Source organism: Carassius gibelio, chromosome B24 (assembly GCF_023724105.1).
Source record: "Carassius gibelio isolate Cgi1373 ecotype wild population from Czech Republic chromosome B24, carGib1.2-hapl.c, whole genome shotgun sequence".
Classification (NCBI taxonomy): Eukaryota; Metazoa; Chordata; class Actinopteri; order Cypriniformes; family Cyprinidae; genus Carassius; species Carassius gibelio.
The window spans coordinates 5,902,834-5,922,237 of record NC_068419.1 but is presented as its reverse complement, the minus strand read 5'-3'; the positions used below and the strand labels follow the sequence as shown (position 1 = coordinate 5,922,237).

General features: G+C 33.4%; 1 long non-coding RNA gene across 2 annotated transcripts in view; it reads left to right on the top strand.

Moving 5' to 3' along the window:
• The window catches only part of LOC128013308 (uncharacterized), a 96,971-nt gene that overhangs the window by 59,984 nt on the left and 17,583 nt on the right, over window positions 1-19,404 (top strand). For both annotated transcript variants that reach the window (XR_008183291.1, XR_008183290.1), the window contains exons 3-5: window positions 4,923-5,092; window positions 6,949-6,993; window positions 15,371-15,548. This is a non-coding gene — a long non-coding RNA (uncharacterized LOC128013308). The remainder of the gene's footprint in view (window positions 1-4,922; window positions 5,093-6,948; window positions 6,994-15,370; window positions 15,549-19,404) is intronic.

Genomic DNA, 19,404 nt, shown 5'->3' with positions numbered 1-19,404 from the left:
ATAACATCATTTTACATTGAGAAACTATGAGAAAGTTTTCAGTCCAATGGTCCAGTAAGTGAATGCATTCAAACAAAATTTGCATGTCAGTTTGGAATTCTATATTTATTTATTTACGTATTTAATTATTTATTTAGAAGTCGCTAAAACTCACCAAGGCTGCATTTATTAGAAATATTTTGACCATGTAAGATATATGGATGGATGGTTCATGGGTAGTTAGATAAAATACTGTATGATATATCTATTTATTTGGTCGCACTTTCATTTGGGAACCAATTCTCACTATTGACAAACTATTAACTATTGACTTTTCACTAAATAAACTCCTAATTTGCTTCTTTTTAGTAGTTATTAAGATTAAGGAAGTTGTTAAGTTTAGGTATGGGGTAGAAATAAGGGATCTAAATATGGTTATGCAAGTAAATTAATATCATGTTAATAAACAACTAGTTCATAGTGAGAATTAGTCCCTAAACTAAAGTGTTACCATTTATTTTAAATATAATTTATCTTTTTTTTTATAAAATACAATTTTATATATTTTGTTTTCACATTTTTAAATGATTTGTATGTATTTCTTAACTAATTATTAGATTTTTAATAAGACATTTATTTATTTTATTGAACATACATTTATCATGCCACAGTTAACTCTTTCCCCACCAGTATTTTTGAAAAAAGTTGTCAGCCACCACCTACAATTTTGAAGATTTTCACTCAAATTTTATGGCCTCCAGTATATTTTGCTGTATGAATATTTGAATATGCAATACACCAAAATAAAGATCAGAGCCACTACTTAAATAAAAAAAGACAGTTTTAATTTAGCTTAAAACATTCTTTTTTATCAACACTTGAATATAGGTTTTTTTAAAAAAGAAAAGAAAATCAAATTTTTATCTGGATAATATTTAGTACGATTATCAAAGCATAAATCCAGTAAATCACTTCCATCAACACCTATACCACTTCCTGGATCAACATTTTACTCCGTAACATTATGACATTTTCATTGATATGCTGGCATTGTTTTTAATATCGGTTTACATAAGAGATCGCTCGTTTCTCCATCCTGTTCATGTGGGTGGGGGGGGGGGGGTTCTTTGTTTTGGAGGTTTCGCACTCGTTCAGAAGATGTGTAATAGCGCCCCCGAGTGTATAACAGTGAAAACACAAAAATCCTCAGAAACGTATCTTTGGCGTGAAGCGTTGTCTTCTAAAAGTCAGTGGCAGGGAAAGAGTTAAGGGACTGTTTGCACGCTGTGCTTTTAACTTGGTAAAATCAGAAACACACAGCATCTTGTTGTTTTTTTCTGTGATATACAACCACTGGAGGGTACTTAGAAGACCTGCATGCAGCAAGTTTCCATTACATAAAGTATTTCATATAAACATCTTGTAAAACTAAATCTGACTGAAATATAGAAGACAGCCGGAAGACTGCTCTGTCAAACAGAATCAGCAATGCAAACACGGCTCGAAAGGAAGACACACTGGTTATTGGTGAGCTATCGTTAATTCGCAGGCCACATGCTGGCTTGTTTGGTGAAGGTTAACTTAAAAAACATGGTAATTGCAGTGTTATTGACGACTTCTGGAAATGTGTCTGATGAGAGGTGGGCGTCTAATTATTGTATGATTTAATGACCAGTTTCATTAATAACGAGTTAAACTTTTAAAATCATGCTGTGTGCTTTCACCTCTCTGCCCTTGCCTTTTTAAGCCAGACAGCGGATGGATCAGAGAACGGTGGGTGGAGAGGTCCTGTCGGATACCTGGATGATACACCACAGAATGCTGTTAAAATCTCAGCAACTCTATTTTCTGCTTTTCCGATTTTCACATGATATTTTCTAAGGGTGTAAAAAGGATCCATGCGTTTACTAAAGGCTTGTTTGAATTGAGCAAGCGAAGGTGTTGATGCATGTTATAATGCATTTCCTTGCAATCATTTTGACTGTATGCAGCTGATTGGTTCTGACAGCAACACCCCAGTCTTCCATTTCTCAATCACTTAGTGCCTCATTACCACTGTCTTCTGCTTTCCATCTCAGTCACAGTGGATCTCACGAACTTCTCACGTTACAGTTCTCACAAATGCTCTGATCTCTGCCAAAGAGTTTTATGTTATTAAGACGCCATCGTGCCTTGGATGGGGTGCAGCGTTCATGCATTTAAACCGCAACAAAACAACAAAATCACGCTTGCGTGGCCCGATTTAGATATTACGCACAGAAGATTTTCAGAGCTCACTTTGTCCGGGCTTCTTTAGAATGGATGATAATTGTGGGTTTTGAGGCATCGGAGGCCTGACGCTGATGTCTAAACATCGCTCCCACTGAAACCACCAAAATTACATTATGTGTGATTATGTGTAATGATCTTAATGACACTAAACAGTGGCAAACATTCGGAAGGGCAGCTGATGCACAATAGACATTAGAGGCAGGAAGAAGTCAACACAGGGAGGAAATAGAAATTGGAATGTGTATCTGTGGATGTGAGATTTCACCTCATTACTTCAGATACCTATTATTGTGATTTATTATACATATGATATATAGAATTGGATTTCTGTGTCTGTGTGTGTGTCTGTGTGTATTACATTAAAATTACAAATTATATATAGTATATAATATGAATTAATAAATAAAAGAAATTATAAATTAATAAAATCTTTATATTAATATAACAAAATTAAATATTAATACAATTATTAAATAAAAAATAAATAAATAATATATATATATATATAACGCCCCTGACACCCCGAAGAAGAAAAAAAACACCAAGTTATATGTTTATGTTAGGCTACTCAGTCAGGCGCTCGCTCACTCAGTACACGCTGAAGGCTCATTGCAAAATGGCCAATGCAGACCACAAATAGAAGATCCTCCAATAGCCAACAGGTCTGGAGTTTTGGTGCACTTTGGATTCCCTGTAAGCTATGATGTTGATGGCAAGAGAGTGGTGGATAAAAAAACAACAACGGTATGTCGCATCTGCTACATGACAATAGGGTACAGCAGCGGGAATAAAAAAAATAAATTAATTAAAAAAACACCAGCGGGTATACTTGAAACATGTCATCTCATTTACGCAGACATCACCTTAGTGTGTCAGTATCTGGGAAAAGACAAAAAAAAGGAGAAACTTACAAGCAACAAACTATCCCCGCAGCATTTAGGCATACATTTCCAACGGGTACTGAGTGAGCGAGCTACTCTGTAGTGGAAAACGCAGGTTTTAAGAACATGCTCAATGTAATTGAGCCCCGTTACAATATTTCTTCACAAGCCCATTTCAGCCAGACCGTAATTCCTGCTTTGTTCCAAAAAAAAGAAGCCCTATAGAGAACCAATTGAGTAAAACACACTCAATATAAAGAGTTATAGAGTTCCATATAAAAAGTTACATCTTTGTATTTGTTCATAATTTTGCTCATTTTTTTTTATAAGGAGCTGTTTTTGTTTTATACAGTATGCTGCTAAGAAGATGGGTAAAGAATAGCTCCATCATTGTTCAAAGTAAAAAAAAAAAAAAAAAAACATACTTTGTTAGTTTTAATAAATAATATTTTTTTTAAAAAATCAAGGAAATTTATCTGCCATTTTTTTCTTTTTGCTGTATCTAAAACGTACCGAACCGATCCGTGACACCAGTGTATCGTATCGAACCGAACCGTGAATTTTGTGAACCGTTTCACCCCTAATATATATATATTGTTCTGGATATCGGCACGCTTTTTTTTATTTTTCCATGATGAGATCTTCTGGTGATAATCTTTATCGTTTGTTCTTGTTTTGGCTTCAGCCATGATATACTTATTCGTTGTGTACTTTGCAGAAGGGGTGGTGACCAAAAATGGTGATTGTTATAGTTTGCCATGCCAGATGTAATTGCTATTTCTGAAGGTGTATCTGAATAATCAAAAAGAACAAAAATAAAGATGAGACGTTTTTGGTTCTGCTCCCCTGATTAATGGGGGTTTTGACTCACAATATTGGCATCAGAATCAAATGAAAATGGACATTTTGGGGAAAGAACTTGATTGAATGAATAAAACCTCAGTAATGAATAAATCTTAATCCAATGTGCCGTTCTGCCTCTTACTGCAACTTGCTGCAATAAGGCAGTTGGCCAAGGATTTAATGAAATAAGAACATCTGAATCTTTGCAAGTATTACAGACAAAAAGAAAGCTTGTGTTAAAATTGACATTGCAGCCAAATACAGTCTAAATGGTAAAAGGTTAAAAATGGCATTGCATTTACTCACAAGAAATATTATGAAAATAATAATAATAATAATAATAATAAAATGAGAAATAATATAAATGAATTTATATCTAAAATTTAAATATAATTTTTTGTTCATATATTAAAATGCTTTTGTAATACTTGTAATATGGTACTGTAATTAATTTTATATATGTACAAAGTAGCATTTAATAACACATTTTATACTGTATACATACACATACATACTGTACATACATACATACATATTAAGTTTTTTTTTTTTTTTTTTGACTGCACGATTATTGTTACTATATTTGCTATTTTTATGTAAATAAAAGTAAGTAGTGTCAAGAAATGCTGAAATCATTGCGTTTAATATAGGTTCAGCCACCCTTATTGCAGTACCGCGACAGGTGTGAAGTATGAAATTACTGATACAAGGACATTTCCGGAAAAATATGAAATCATAAAAAACAAAGACAGAAAGACGAGGTGAATCAGGCTCTCATGGAAGCAGAATAATTTGATAGTGACGTGCTGTGAGGCTCCGAGATGCAATTTTACAGCGCTTTAGAACAAGCATCTGCTGAGCCGTTGAGTGAGAATTCTTCTAAAGGCAGAATTCTGTGTTTTTTTCTCTTTCTCACTCTTTCTTGTCCTTCTCTTTCTTGGGTTTCAGGGATGTGTGGCTGTCGCTGAGCGCTGCCAGAGCTCAGTGGTACTGTGATTGTTCTGGGCGCTGGAGACACGGCCTTTGACTGCACTACTTCTGCCTTGCGCAGCGGCACCCATCGTTTGTTTGTAGTCTTCAAGAAGGGATTCATCAACATATGAGCAGTTCCTGAGGAGGTAAAGACTCAGAAATAGAAGGAAAGTAAGATGGTATCAGAAAGAAGATCTAAATATATGCTTGTAGCATCATTTGGTGATACATTTGGTTTGATATTTTGTCATCAATGCCAGAAATCAAACGTTTTAATTCCATGGACTTCTAAATATAATGATGTCCCTTCATAAAAAATAATTAAATAAATCCTTATTAATTTACTGTGTATTTCCATAATAAATAAGTGAGCTTTTTTATTTAATTTTGTTTACTTTTGTTTTTGACCAGTTTTTCTTTTAACTTTCCCAAAGCTTTACAGTTTTGTTTGTTTGTTTTGTTTTGTTTGGATTTTGTTAATTTATTTATTTTTTCCTATTTTTCTTTTAACTTTTCCACTGACCGACTGTGTGACCAAAGTGAGAAAGTTGTTTTTGTTTTGTTTCGTGTTCTTTTTTGTTTGTTTTTGACCAGTTTTTCTTTTAACTTTCCCAAAGGCTTTTAAAACTCTCTCACAGTTTTGAAAAACTAAATCTGCTTTCTTGTTTTGTTTTGTTTTGGGTTTTTGTGTTTTGTTTAGTTTTTGTTTTTTATCAGTTTTTCTTTAAACCTTTCCACAGACTGACTGTGTAACCAAAGTTTGAAAATTGTTGTTTTGTTTGGTTTCTTTACATTTTGTTTTGTTTCTGATCAGTTTCTACTTTTAACTTTTTCACTGACTTTTTGTCACCATTAGAAAACCTGATCTTTGCAATAAAATGTATATATTAACTGAAAAATCCAGATATTTTTGGAACCACTGTTTTATTATTAGAAATGCATTATGTGTTTACAAATATTATATATCACATATTCGATTTTACAAAGTTAAAGAGGGTTAATTTCAAAATTATTATTGCTTGCATGCGAGTCTCTAGGACCCTAGACTTAAAGACAATAGTCCATTTCAATTGATGTGGAAGTGAAGTGGGCTGAAGTATCACTTTTTAAAGAATGCTTAGAATTTAGTTTTCGTTTAACTTGCATAGAAACTATAAAACTTTTTTTTTTTAATAGCAAAGTCTTTTGTGGAGTTCTAAGGTGAGCCTTTAAATTTAAAGTTTGTTTTTAATTCATTTTTTTTCTTCTAGGACTAGAGATAAAAGATTACAAGTAAGAGAAGACCAAGAAGGCAGAAAGTCGAGGAGAGTCAGGAAGTGAGGGAAAGAGAGTCAACATCAAGCAGCAGAGTGAAGCTTATTAATATTTGGTTGTGAGACAAGAGTGAAGCAGAGATTTATGAAAAGCTCTGTGAGAGTGTCCTCTGTCTCTAGACCACTGACACTGCTCCTAAGCCTTTCCACTCTCATTTATTGCAGACTTGCCTTGCTTTCAGGGGGAGATTACTGTCAATTGTCCTACTCACACACAGGGCTCTCTGGTGAGCTATATACCCGCTTTCACTCTGGTAATGATGCCAGCGGGCTAAACGTGTCATGATCAGCTCCATTTAGACAAAGCTCTGAAATATGTGCGTCAGATGTACTGAGGGAACTTATTTTTTTTTTTCACCATTATGTTTTTGAGACATAGCTAGGTCAGTACTGGCCCAGAAAGTTGCTTTTTATTAGTAGCATTATTTTGTAAGTGCACAAAAGTACTAAATGCAATGCCAGTATGCAACTATAGTTTTTGATAATTTAAGAACTAAAAAGAAAAAAGCTTTCCGGACAAGTAGTCCCGCCCACAGACTCACGCCATTGGTTGAGCTTTCTTTTTTCTGTCCAACACTTTCTTCCTGCAAATGCATTCCTTTTTTTAATCCTTACAATGCAAGTCAGTAGTGTACAATATTTTATTTTTTCACCGTGTTGACTTTGAAAATATCCTCTTTTGTGTTTAGCAGGTGAGGAGGAACAAGGTCATGATAGATAGGACAGACATGATGGTGAGTAAAGATGAAATAATTTTCTTTTTTGCACATTTAGAGTTTGTCTTTTTTTGTGAGTTATGCACTCAAGTACACTTAAATAAATAAAAAAAATACCATATTGTATTAGAATGATTTCTGAAGGATCATGTGACACTGAAGTTTGGAGTAAATAGCTGTTTTTACTGTATTTTTGATTACTTCTTATATTCAAAAACATAAAAAATTCCTACCGATCCAAACAAATGTCTACATATATATAGGAATAAGATTATATAGAATGCAAATATTTGGCCAATAAAAGTAATTATGCAGTTTTATGCAGTAGCATTAAGTATGCAGTTTATTATAAAAAAATAAAAAAAAAAAAAATAAAAACTTTTAATTAAAGCAATTATTTGATTTGATTTTAGTTTGTTTGACCAACACACTCTAAATGTGCATTTTGAGTACTAAAAGGGCAGGTAAGATGCTTTCAGATGCATGTACCATTATGTGTGTTGCTATTGGGTTAGCTAGTAATTAACATGTCATCATGTCATCAGTGTTTTCGGCTCTCTGATGAAGGACCCTGGCAGGTATTTCATGTTCCTTATTACAAATGAACACAACTCCTCCAAAACTTGATTATTTTTCAAGTAGAATTCTCCAGAATATTTACAGTTTAAAATAAACAGAGCATTTGTAATCAGTTACTTGCCAGTCCAATTTCATACGAGATGCTTCCTATGTAGGGAATAGTCACTAGGTATTGGAACAGACCCACCCGATGTCTCAGAGTTAATTTAGAGATTCTAAGCAGTGTTTGTGGGTTGGACTGAGGCTCATTATGCTGTAGGTAAACCCATCAGTGCTCTGAATGGCTGCCATTTTCAAATGGATGAGGCCCATGTTGTTGGTGTTGTTTCAGGGATTTATTCATTTGATTTAGGTCGAATTAGCTTGGCTGTCTTGCAGTACCAGAGTTCTCTGATTAAGTAGTGAAGTGTACAAGGGTAAATTTGACCAAGCATCCCAGTCCTCCGCTAATATACTTTCTCTTTTTCACAGACGGTCTGGAAATCAGCCATTGGTGCTTAAAGATCGACCATATCATAGACACATGTATATACAGTACAAAGACTATTCTATATATTCTAATATATATTATACAGTATATATTCTAATATATTCTTTATTCTAGTCTATTCTAGATCAAAAAATAATCAAAACATTAAAATAATAAAACTCATTACAGCTAGTCCGATATAATTACAGTTTGGTACATGAAATGTTGACATTATTAAATGCATTTCTGAAGTCATTAACACATTTTATAATGACAGCTAGAATTTCATTTACATTGAAGTATAAAGATTTTTTGATTTCATGTAATAATATTACATAATATAAAACTGCATTACATGTAATTTATATTAATATAATGTGATATTAATTTAATTATTATATCTTAAGAATATTAAAACTCATTATAACAGAGAACATTACTGGTACATGTTTTTTTATGGTAAATTTTTATATGAAATAATGGTAGATCTTTACATTAAAATCTTAATCTAAAAGTATTAGGGGTTTTCTTTGTCACACATTAAAAAAAGTAAAAGTGATGGTGGCTTTATTAGTACTACTATATCACAATATTTACTTTATTTCTCATAAATGTGACTATATCTTGCAATTGCAAATTTTCTTTATGGCTTTATATATCATCATTGTGCATATATATATATTATACAGTATATATTCTAATATATTCTTTATTCTAGTCTATTCTAGATCAAAAAATAATCAAAACATTAAAATAATAAAACTCATTACAGCTAGTCCGATATAATTACAGTTTGGTACATGAAATGTTGACATTATTAAATGCATTTCTGAAGTCATTAACACATTTTATAATGACAGCTAGAATTTCATTTACATTGAAGTATAAAGATTTTTTGATTTCATGTAATAATATTACATAATATAAAACTGCATTACATGTAATTTATATTAATATAATGTGATATTAATTTAATTATTATATCTTAAGAATATTAAAACTCATTATAACAGAGAACATTACTGGTACATGTTTTTTTATGGTAAATTTTTATATGAAATAATGGTAGATCTTTACATTAAAATCTTAATCTAAAAGTATTAGGGGTTTTCTTTGTCACACATTAAAAAAAGTAAAAGTGATGGTGGCTTTATTAGTACTACTATATCACAATATTTACTTTATTTCTCATAAATGTGACTATATCTTGCAATTGCAAATTTTCTTTATGGCTTTATATATCATCATTGTGCATATATATATATATATATATATATATATATATATATATATATATATATATATATATATATATATATATATATATATATATATATATATATATATATATATATATATATATATTTTTTTTTTTTTTTTTTTTTTTTTACTTTATTTCTAGTAATTGTAACATTATATCTCAGAATTGTGAAATATTTCATTTAAATATCACAGTATACATTTATATCACACAGTGTAACTTCATTTTTATTTCGAAATGTTATTTCACACTTTGGAATAGTCTTCTTTATGCATGCATGCTTATTTATTTAAAACATTAGTACTTTGAGGCAAGTCAGAGACTTTATTTATTTATTTTTTTTAAACTGGCGTGTTGTTGTAATGGTGTTTAGATTGTATGTGTTTGTCTTTGATGGTAGTGTGGTGATGAATGGCTTTGAACGAGTTTTCTGCTGTTACCAAATGGAAATTGTCTCAAATCAGAGTGTGAACGGATTAGCATTGAGCTCCTGCTGTCAGCCCTCTGGGAGCAAATGCAAGCCATTACCGCGCAGTTACAAATCAAAATTATTCCTGGATGGTCTTAGTGACGTGATTACAGGGTGAAGAGAGAGACCGCGTGTCCATTAGAGTGAGAGTCACCAGCGTCAGAGTCACCATCTTCATTTCAACCGTACAATTATCTGTCCGCCAAGTCCCTGAACTGTGACCAATTGCAGTGTGCGAAATGCACTGCATTTATTACGGATGTTAATTACTGTGCTTGTTTTGTGATTCTTTTCTAATACATTTTTGTGTAATTCCACTGGTAAACTCAACTGAAGCGGTTGCGCTAAAAACTGATTTGGGGTTTCCATCTGGATATTCGCTCATGGACATGGTCAGGTACTTGTGATTACAGCTTGTCTTTCAAGTAGTTAAATGAACTGAGTTAACAGTTGATTAATAATGTAAAATGTTACAATTCAATCATTTAATTACTGTAATTAGAAGACCTGCTAATTATTGGTGGGCTGCCGTATACAATGTATTCAGGGCTGGTGACAGAGCAAAACTTTTTCTGACATGATTTTGAGGTCCACTAATTAGATCAGGCTGGTAAAGGGCAGACCCGCTATGATTTTCAATTAGGGTTGCATTAAAAAAACAAGGTGTAATGCTACAGAGAGACTGTAGTGTCCAGAGCTGACTGGAGGTGACAGGAATTCACCATAATGAGATTCATCCCACCCACGCTATGGGTTTACTCACTGACCAGCCTGAAGTAACAGCAAAAATGATCTTGAAACTAAAACCTGTTGTTTCAACACTCGCAACCAGTCCGGATCCTTTTCCGGAAAATGTCAGATTTTGGATTTGGTATTTGTTTTTAAAGATCCGGTATTAAAAAGTGCATTAAATTAAATTATAAAGTGCGTGCAAACGAGCATATTATTGACCAATCAGCTTTCTTAAGTTCAAAATCGCTCTCGTTGATTGGTGCTGCTGCTTAACCCATTCTCTCCGATCTTTTGTGAGCAGTGGAACGTTGGTAGAGAAGGCAATAATACCAGAAACATCAGAAATAATACCAAATAAAGTGAAATATTATAATGTATATACTTTATAAACACTATAATCATAGCCTAGTTCCCCTCACTCCAAAACAAATCATTTAAATGTAACGGTATGCAAACCATATCAAGAATGAAAAAAAAAGGTAAAACTAAAGAAACCAAAACAAAGCGAAACTGAAATTACCTTTGGGGTCATGTAGTTTTGCAGTCAAACTAATTAATTCAAGTCCCCTAAAAAGGCTGGTCATCCATGTAAGACAAATGCACCAAAAGAGAGGATAATGCAGAGACTCTCAATAGGGAATCGGTTCAGCACTGCAGCTGGAATTGCTGAACAGGGTAAGGTTCTGCATTGACCAAGCCTCTCATCAGTGGTATACAGCCAATTTAAATTTTGAGCAAGGATGATTAACAAGTATTTATAGATTGTTTTCTAATTTTGATCTGTACTTTATATGTTTGTATGTATGTGTTTTATCTGATAAAATTCATCTGTTTTTTAGTCGTTATCAACTTCATTTACTAATGGGATTCTTAAAAAGAAAGAAAGAAAACAAAAAAAGGTATTGATAGAGTTCCTGTGTTGGCAGAACTTTTCCATCACTTTCTGGGCCTCATTTTAAAATAATTTCAATGAAAATAATATTTTTGTAAAAAAAATATATATAATAATTGTCTAAGCAGAATTTGCTTATATCTACAAAACTAATTGCAATCAATCAAGATAAACATTACTGAAAATAATTTTTCCATTCAAGTGTGCACAAACATAAATACACATGGCTGTTTTTGGTCAAATATTCATGCTTATATTTTAAATAATAGCTATATTAAATTATAATGATTGTGTGTTTAAATGCATTTTACATTTTGGATAATGATGAATTAATAGATTAAATAATAATAATAATAAATTAATTAATTTGAATCAAGTGTCCCTGTAGTTCAATTGGTAGAGCTCTGCGATATCAAGCGCAAGGTTGGGGGTTCGATTCCCTGGGAACACATGATATGTAAAAGTTGATAGCTTGAATGCACTGTAAGTCGCTTTGAATAAAAGTGTCAGCAAAATGCAATTTAATTTTAATTTTAATTTATTAAACATATAAGCATGGTTTCATATATATATATATATATATATATATATATATATATATATATATATATATATATATATATATATATATATATATATATATATATATATATATATATATGATTGTCATTATGATTAGGTTAATAAGCATTATTAAATGTATTTATTCAGCAAACATCACCACTATGCAATTATGGACTGCAATACTTGGATCTATAATTTCTTAATTTTCTTGCATGTAATCTAAATTGTTTGTCTTCACCTTGAATGTAGCACCTCCGGTTGTTTCGTAAGCTTTATTAGCGCTATTGTACAATGTCTGACCTGATCACAGCATCTCTGGAACATGTTAAACATCAGGAAAGGTCTGCACTGCAGGAGAGGGTTATCATTATTAGCAGTTAGTCTACAAGGTTAATTAAAGCACACAAAATCACCTCTTAGCAGGAGCAGGAAATAGTGTACTTGAACGAAAGCCAGCAAGTGTAATTTCGCAAAGTGTTTGATGAGGTAGTCGTGCGTTTGTGTGTGCGGCTGAATTTCTGTTTAATGGAATCAGACGGTCTTGTTCGGACGTGCCCATGTTCATCTCTTTTTGTCATCAAAGTCAACTTGTACATTGCAGATATTGTACATATGCAGGAACAGCCACAGTTCTGTCCACACTGTACCTTCCCTTAGTTTCGCATAAAATGCTGAGGGATGGTGTTTTTTTTTTTTTTTTTTTTTTTTTTCATCAGAGTTTTCATTTAGGAAATATGAATTACTTGCCCACTCAAGTGTCTCATCAGATTGGTCTGGCCACGGCCATCGAGGGCCGGTACCAGAACAGCTGACATGGCTAGAAAAGTTGGCTGGTAATCTAGCAGGCCTGCCCACTGGAGCTAACAGATGATTTGATCCCTCGCCACACTTGGCTGTTTTTTCTTTCCATTTTCTTTATTCCCCATCTCTTTGTGGGGGAGAGGGGCTGGATTATAATGGAGTGTTCTGCATCCGGCTCCTGTCACTCCAGCCAAGGCTCCGCCCCCACCAACCCGCTCGGCCGAATATTCAAACATCAGCATTCCATTAATCACACTCCATCAGCGGTAATGAGGCTGCTTGCTTTCTCCAGCACAAGACTGAACAGCAACTTGCATTTGAGATTGACACAGTCAAACACAAGCCTTTATGCACTGATTTTCTTATATTAAAATCCAGCTAATTAGAATAGATTGAGGATGTTTGAAAATATTGTCATTATTTGTGTCATTCCAGGCTGTTTTGTAGAAACTTAAACAGATGCTTTGCAAAATGTGTGTAAATTTGAATGTTATGGGCTGTCAAGCGCTAAATATATATATATATATATATATATATAACATAAAAGCACAATAAAAAACAACGTTTATTTAATTAATAATAATTATTTTATTTTATTTGCCTATTTTGAGATTATCAGCACCAGTATGACAAAAAATAATAATACATTTTGTGTGAAATTACTTTAATTTCATAAATGTTGTATATATATATATATATATATATATATATATATATATATATTCATTCATTCATTCATTCATTCATTCATTCATTTTCCTGATTCTATCTATTTGTACATTTCCCTGATCACAGTGTACCGGCTCACTGCTGCTCAGCAATTCTTCAAAAATTCTACTTTTGAGTTCCGCAGTTAGCATAGAGAATACTTGTTTAGAATCACACGAGGGTTGGCAAATGACAAAAATGTGTTTGTTTTTTTCTGAAGAAAATCTCTTTAGTTTGTTTAACTGAGTTACTAACACTGATATTCGTGCCATTGCAGTACAGACCAACGGGAAGTCATTCTGAGGAAATGCTGACTATCCTAGTGCGCAGGTCTTCAATCCCATCCTCTCCTTTATCCAGTGTGGATTCCTCTGCTTAATGGACCCTTGCAATTTGCATCTGTCAGTGAGGAGAATGCCCATGGGTAGAGAGAGAGAGCGAGAGAGAATTGCTGCTTTACTTAAGAATGATCTCTGAGGGCTATGAGAGGCCTGACACACTCTACTACCTCTCTAGAGCGGACAGGAGAGAGAAAAACAACTCACTGTTAGCATCTCTGTGTGTGTGCTTATTGAAATAGGATAAGTGAGGCTGTTGAAGAGGTTTAGACAATTGCAGAGAACTCTAGACATTAGAGGGAGATAAAGGGAAAAAATAATAGAGAAGAATATCAAGAAAAAGTGTTGACGATCAGGATTACAGGCACAGTGTCAAGAGTAGGAGCCAAACTCTCTTCCTCTCTGTCTTTGAACTGACCTGCCAGCCCACTGGAGGATATTTGTTCTTAACATCACTTCCCTTCAGCCGGTCCCTTTAATCGCCCACAAGGAAATCGAAAGCTTAGTTATGAGGAGGAATAGGAAAACTCAATTTACTTTTACTTAGACGTATTGGGTAGGCTCTGGTGTTTGAGGTTTATACAGAATTCTCTCTTTCAGTGTTTGAAAATCTGATTGTTGCTGTGCATGCTTGTTGCTGCCTGTTACTGAAGGAGACATATCATGGAAAACAGGATGCAAATTGTTTCTATATACAGTCTACACAACTATTTAAATATTTTTAATCTGAGCAAAATTTCCTATTGAAAATATATCAAAACTTAATTTTTGATTAGTAACATGCATTGCTAAGAACCTTATTTGCAAAACTCTAAAGGCGATTTTGTCAATATTTAGATTTTTTTGTTGCACCCTCAGATTCAAAATTTTTAAATAGTTGTATCTTGACCAAATATTGTCCGATTATATTATATTATATTATATTATATTATATTATATTATATTATATTATATTAACACTTTGCAATACTTTATAATTAATTTCTGCATATACGTTTTTATAATTTCAGGTTGTATAAAGAAACGTCAGTTAATGTAATTCTTCTATGGCTGATGATATTCTGTCATTTGTGATTAAATAACATTGTCTAATATGCAGCGGACTTTTTTACTCAATAAGGAGAAAGAGGAGTTCCATTCCTCCATAGTAATCCTCATAATGTGCAATAAATCTTGGGCCTCCTGTCCTTAGATCTGTATTTGGAATGTTCTTCATTGATAAATGTAGGACGTGGTCCTTGCCGAGCAGCCGTGCCTTTAGAAGATGGATGGTGTGTGTTCAAGAGAGAGGAGGGGTGGTCATTTCAGAATGTAGATCAGTTTGACAGACTATCTTCCCGCTAACGTTACTAACAGTGAATGAAATGCACAAGGAGATGTTACATTAACCTCGCAAAAAGAAAAAGAAACGCCAGTGGGGGGAAAAAAACCTGCACGTCATTTGTCTTGTCATTGACTTCATTTTATTTTCTTGCCATTTCCAGTCTATCAGGTTTTTCCTTTTCCTTTTCTGCAGGTCTTTTTCCATGTTACCTATTTCCTCTCTTCTTTATCAGTTCTCTGTCTCTCTTTCTCTCTGCAGTGATAGAGGCCATGGCTCCCATCAGGTTAAACAGATGGGGGCTTCCTGAGCTGGACCCAGAGAGCATGCAGACTAGTGAGCCGTGGGTGTCCGCTGGGGGCGATGTGGCCGGTCTACCACTGTGCATGCAGTCAATGACGGGAAACAGGCCTCCTGGCACATTCACAGATACTTACAGGTGCTTTTCTTTCTTGCTTTCTTTCTAAAGGAGTTCAAAAACAATTCAGGAAGAATGTTAAAGGGATAGTTCTCCCAAAAATGAAAACCGTCAGCATTCACTCACCCATACGTTGTATCATATCCATGTGGGGATGTTTTGCACAATATCTGAGCTGCTATGTTCTATATGGTGAAAGAACCCCCTGCTATTCAGACCATTAAACTCCAAAAAAAAAAAGACCACAAAAGCATTATAAAAGCATTCATGTGGCTATTGCGCTATAATGCAGGTCTTTGAAAGCCATGCGTATTTGTGTGCTGAAAAAAAATATCTTCCTGTACACTGTGGCTCTTGAATATCATTCGCAGTTGTATTCAAATGTGCTGTAATTTGTGCATGAGACGCACACAAACCAATGACGTTTGACGTTATTGATGTACCATGACGCATCTTGCACACAAGTGCAAATGAGGTTTGGAAGAGATGTATGTCAATGTATATAAAGTATATCTAAAAATGTATATCAGTTGGAAAAACATGTTGGTGCTAAAGAAACATGAAAGATGCAAGTAACTTTCGTAATGTGTCTTTTTGTCTTGTGAGACAGAATATTCAGCAGGATCCAAATCAACTGGAAAATTAGCAGTTTATTAATAGATGTATTGATTATTTATTTAATAATAATAATAACAATCATATTTATAATTTTATTAATACTATTTATTATGCTTAATAATATTTATTATTTACGTATGCTTGTATTTAATAGTAATAATAATAGTATTAATAAAAGTAGTACATTTACATTTGTTTGTTTTTCATTTTTATTAATGTTTATTCATTTGTTTATTTTGCATTATTTTCTTATTTATTGAGGTTTTTTTATATATATAATCTACTGGCAAACTAGATTTTGTTTTACTGGATTCTAAAAACAATTTATTAATAGATTTATTTACTTATTTGATTATACAAATAATGATAATAATACTAATAATAATAATAATTGAATAATATTTATTATTTATTTATGCTTCTATTCAGTAATAACAACAACAAATAATACTTTCATATGATGAAAGTTTATTTATTTATATTGAGAATTTATATTGACTTTTTTGGATGTCAGCATGCAGAAAGCTTTTTTAGAGAAAGGTTTTCAGAAAAATAATGACTTTTTATGTCTTTTTTAGGTCTTTTTCTCTTGCATGAGATGAAAGGAGATGTAGGATATCATTTTATATTGTTTTTATTTTTATTTTTGGAGCTTTACAGCCCCATATATATACTTATTTGTTTGTTTTTATATGGAAAAGAGCCCTGCTTTTGTATACCACATATAAGTCAGATGGTTTTTGGAAGGACATGTGGATGTGTAGAAGATGACAGGGCCAAAATAGCTTAAAGATGAGGTTATACAAGCTGCACACATACTAATTATGAAACAATTGCGGAAAATGCCATTTATAATACTCTAAGATGGAGTATATCATCCCTCTGCAGGACTTTGCCGTCCCTGCTGTGAGATGTCATGTCAGCTGCCCAAATGATAATATTGTGACACCGTAAACACACGCACAAGTTCATGTTCACGACACATCCACATTTGCAAACACTTGCTTTGGTGCTGATGAGACCGAAACAGATGTTGCCCTGATTATGTCCCATGTTAAGATCACAAAACCCAATGGAAAGGAGGATTTTGAGTGTTGATTAATTATGTAGATGAGAGCTTTACATGCTCTCCACAAAGAGTGAGCTGTGACACCGCTGGATACAAAAGCCTCTCAATATGAGTATGTTTATGAGTAATCAGAGCACAATAAGGAATAAATTAGCATTATAGCGGGCGGTAGGACAATTTTTTCCCTGTGGTTTCACGTGGCACAACCACACGCCGGGGCCACACAGCAAGAACGCCGTTCCATGCAGGATTATTCTGTAAATCTCACCTCAGAGATACCAGCAATACCAGCTTGTTCGGCTTAATTAGTTTGCTACTAGCAAAGTAACTGTGGAGAGTGAAGGAGGGAGGTCAGGGAGGGAGAGAGCACTTAGGATTGTCCCGTTAGCTGAGCCAGATCAGCCTGGGCTCCTGAGAGGGGCTCATAGAGGCCCCCTGCCTGTCACACACACACACATCAGTGGCTGTTCACGCTGCTAAAGCCATCAAACCCGTACACCAACAAAACCATCAGAATCCAGGCAGAAATTAAGGAGCTGTGACATGTATTATGTAATTATGAAGATATATGTGACAAAACACTGACTGCTTGCATGACTGTATGACAGTTTATTCATGGGCAGATATGAAAGGAGCTTGTGCATGAGTGTTTTCCATCACAGATGACTGTAAAGTCAACATGACAAAATCCCCTTGTTTACTATCTTAATATACATTCCTGGACTTATTTTGTATGATTATAAGTGTATAAATGTTTTTTAAAAAATGTTTTTAAAAAAAAAAAAAAGTCTTAACAGTTTCCCATGAATTAAAATCTCTTCCTACTATGTTAATGCTAAGTAACTTTCATGATGTGTCTTCGTAATATCCATGCCAGACAGAATATTCAGCTGGAAATAATGATCTGGACAACTAGAATTTGATTGACTGGGTTATGAAAAGCAAGTTATTTATTAATATTATTTACTTTATCATTTTTTCTTGTTTGTTTTTAATAATAATAATAACAAACATTTTTTGAATTTTGTTTATTGTGAAATGTTCATTTATTTGTTAATACATATTAATATTTGTTTGTTTGATATATATATATATATATATATATATATATATATATATATATATATATATATATATATATATATATATATATATATATAGTTTTATTTTAATATTTATTTATTTATCTGGATCTTTTTCTGGATTTTAGCATTATTGGATTAATTTTAGAAAATTATTACATGTTGATTACTGTTTTGTTTGTTTTTATCTTGAGATGAACCGTAATAAGCACTTTTTTGACATTATGTGTAAAACATGTTTAACCTGACCGGAACCATGAAGCCATTTCTGACCTCTGCCATAATAGCATTATATCCAAAGTAAATGCCCCGTTGAGTGCTTCGAGACATAAGGGGTTGAAGCTCCTGAAGGTATTTGCCCTCTATTTTAGGGAATCTCACGGTTAAGTGCAGCTCTTCTCCAGCAGTGGTGGGTCAGCGAGGGGTTAATAGTCTGTCCATGTCTGTGGCCAGAGCAAAGCAGAGATAACTGTTTATTTGCTGATGAAATTACCATGTGTAGTGTTCAAGGGAAGGCAACAGATTGCGTTGTTGTTTTTTACGGTAATGGACCGCAGCTGAGGGAACCAATAGAGTCATTTGCAGAAAGGTTGCAAGACTAATGTAAGAACAGCTCTCAGATCAGTTCGACAACAATTGCCACCTGAGAGCTCTGAGGTGTGTTCATGTACTTGTCCCTGAGCATTTAGTATTACTCATTTCTTTATTTATGTTCCATATGTTTTTCATGATATTAAACTAGATTTGTTTTACCTGAAGGAAATAATAGTGCTTGCAAATAGACAAACAGTAGCATAAGCTTCGTTTTTAGAGTTTCTGCTGCTTTGCTGTTGCTGGCTGCCCATGGTCAAATAGATGCTACAGTAGGAATACATAAAGAATCACAATGCAGTCCAACAATATTTCTCAAATAGGGAATTAGGGAAAGTCTTCTTTTATAAGCAATGAACCAAACCAGACAGCAACATAGTGAATCACAATATTACAAACTTTGATTTGAAGCAAAAAGAAAAGTGCTTCATGGGAGTGAGCAGCACTAAAGTGTTCTTTTTCTCACTGTTTGGTTTTTTTTGATTCTCTGGTGCAAATTTCTTTGCATAATTATGGG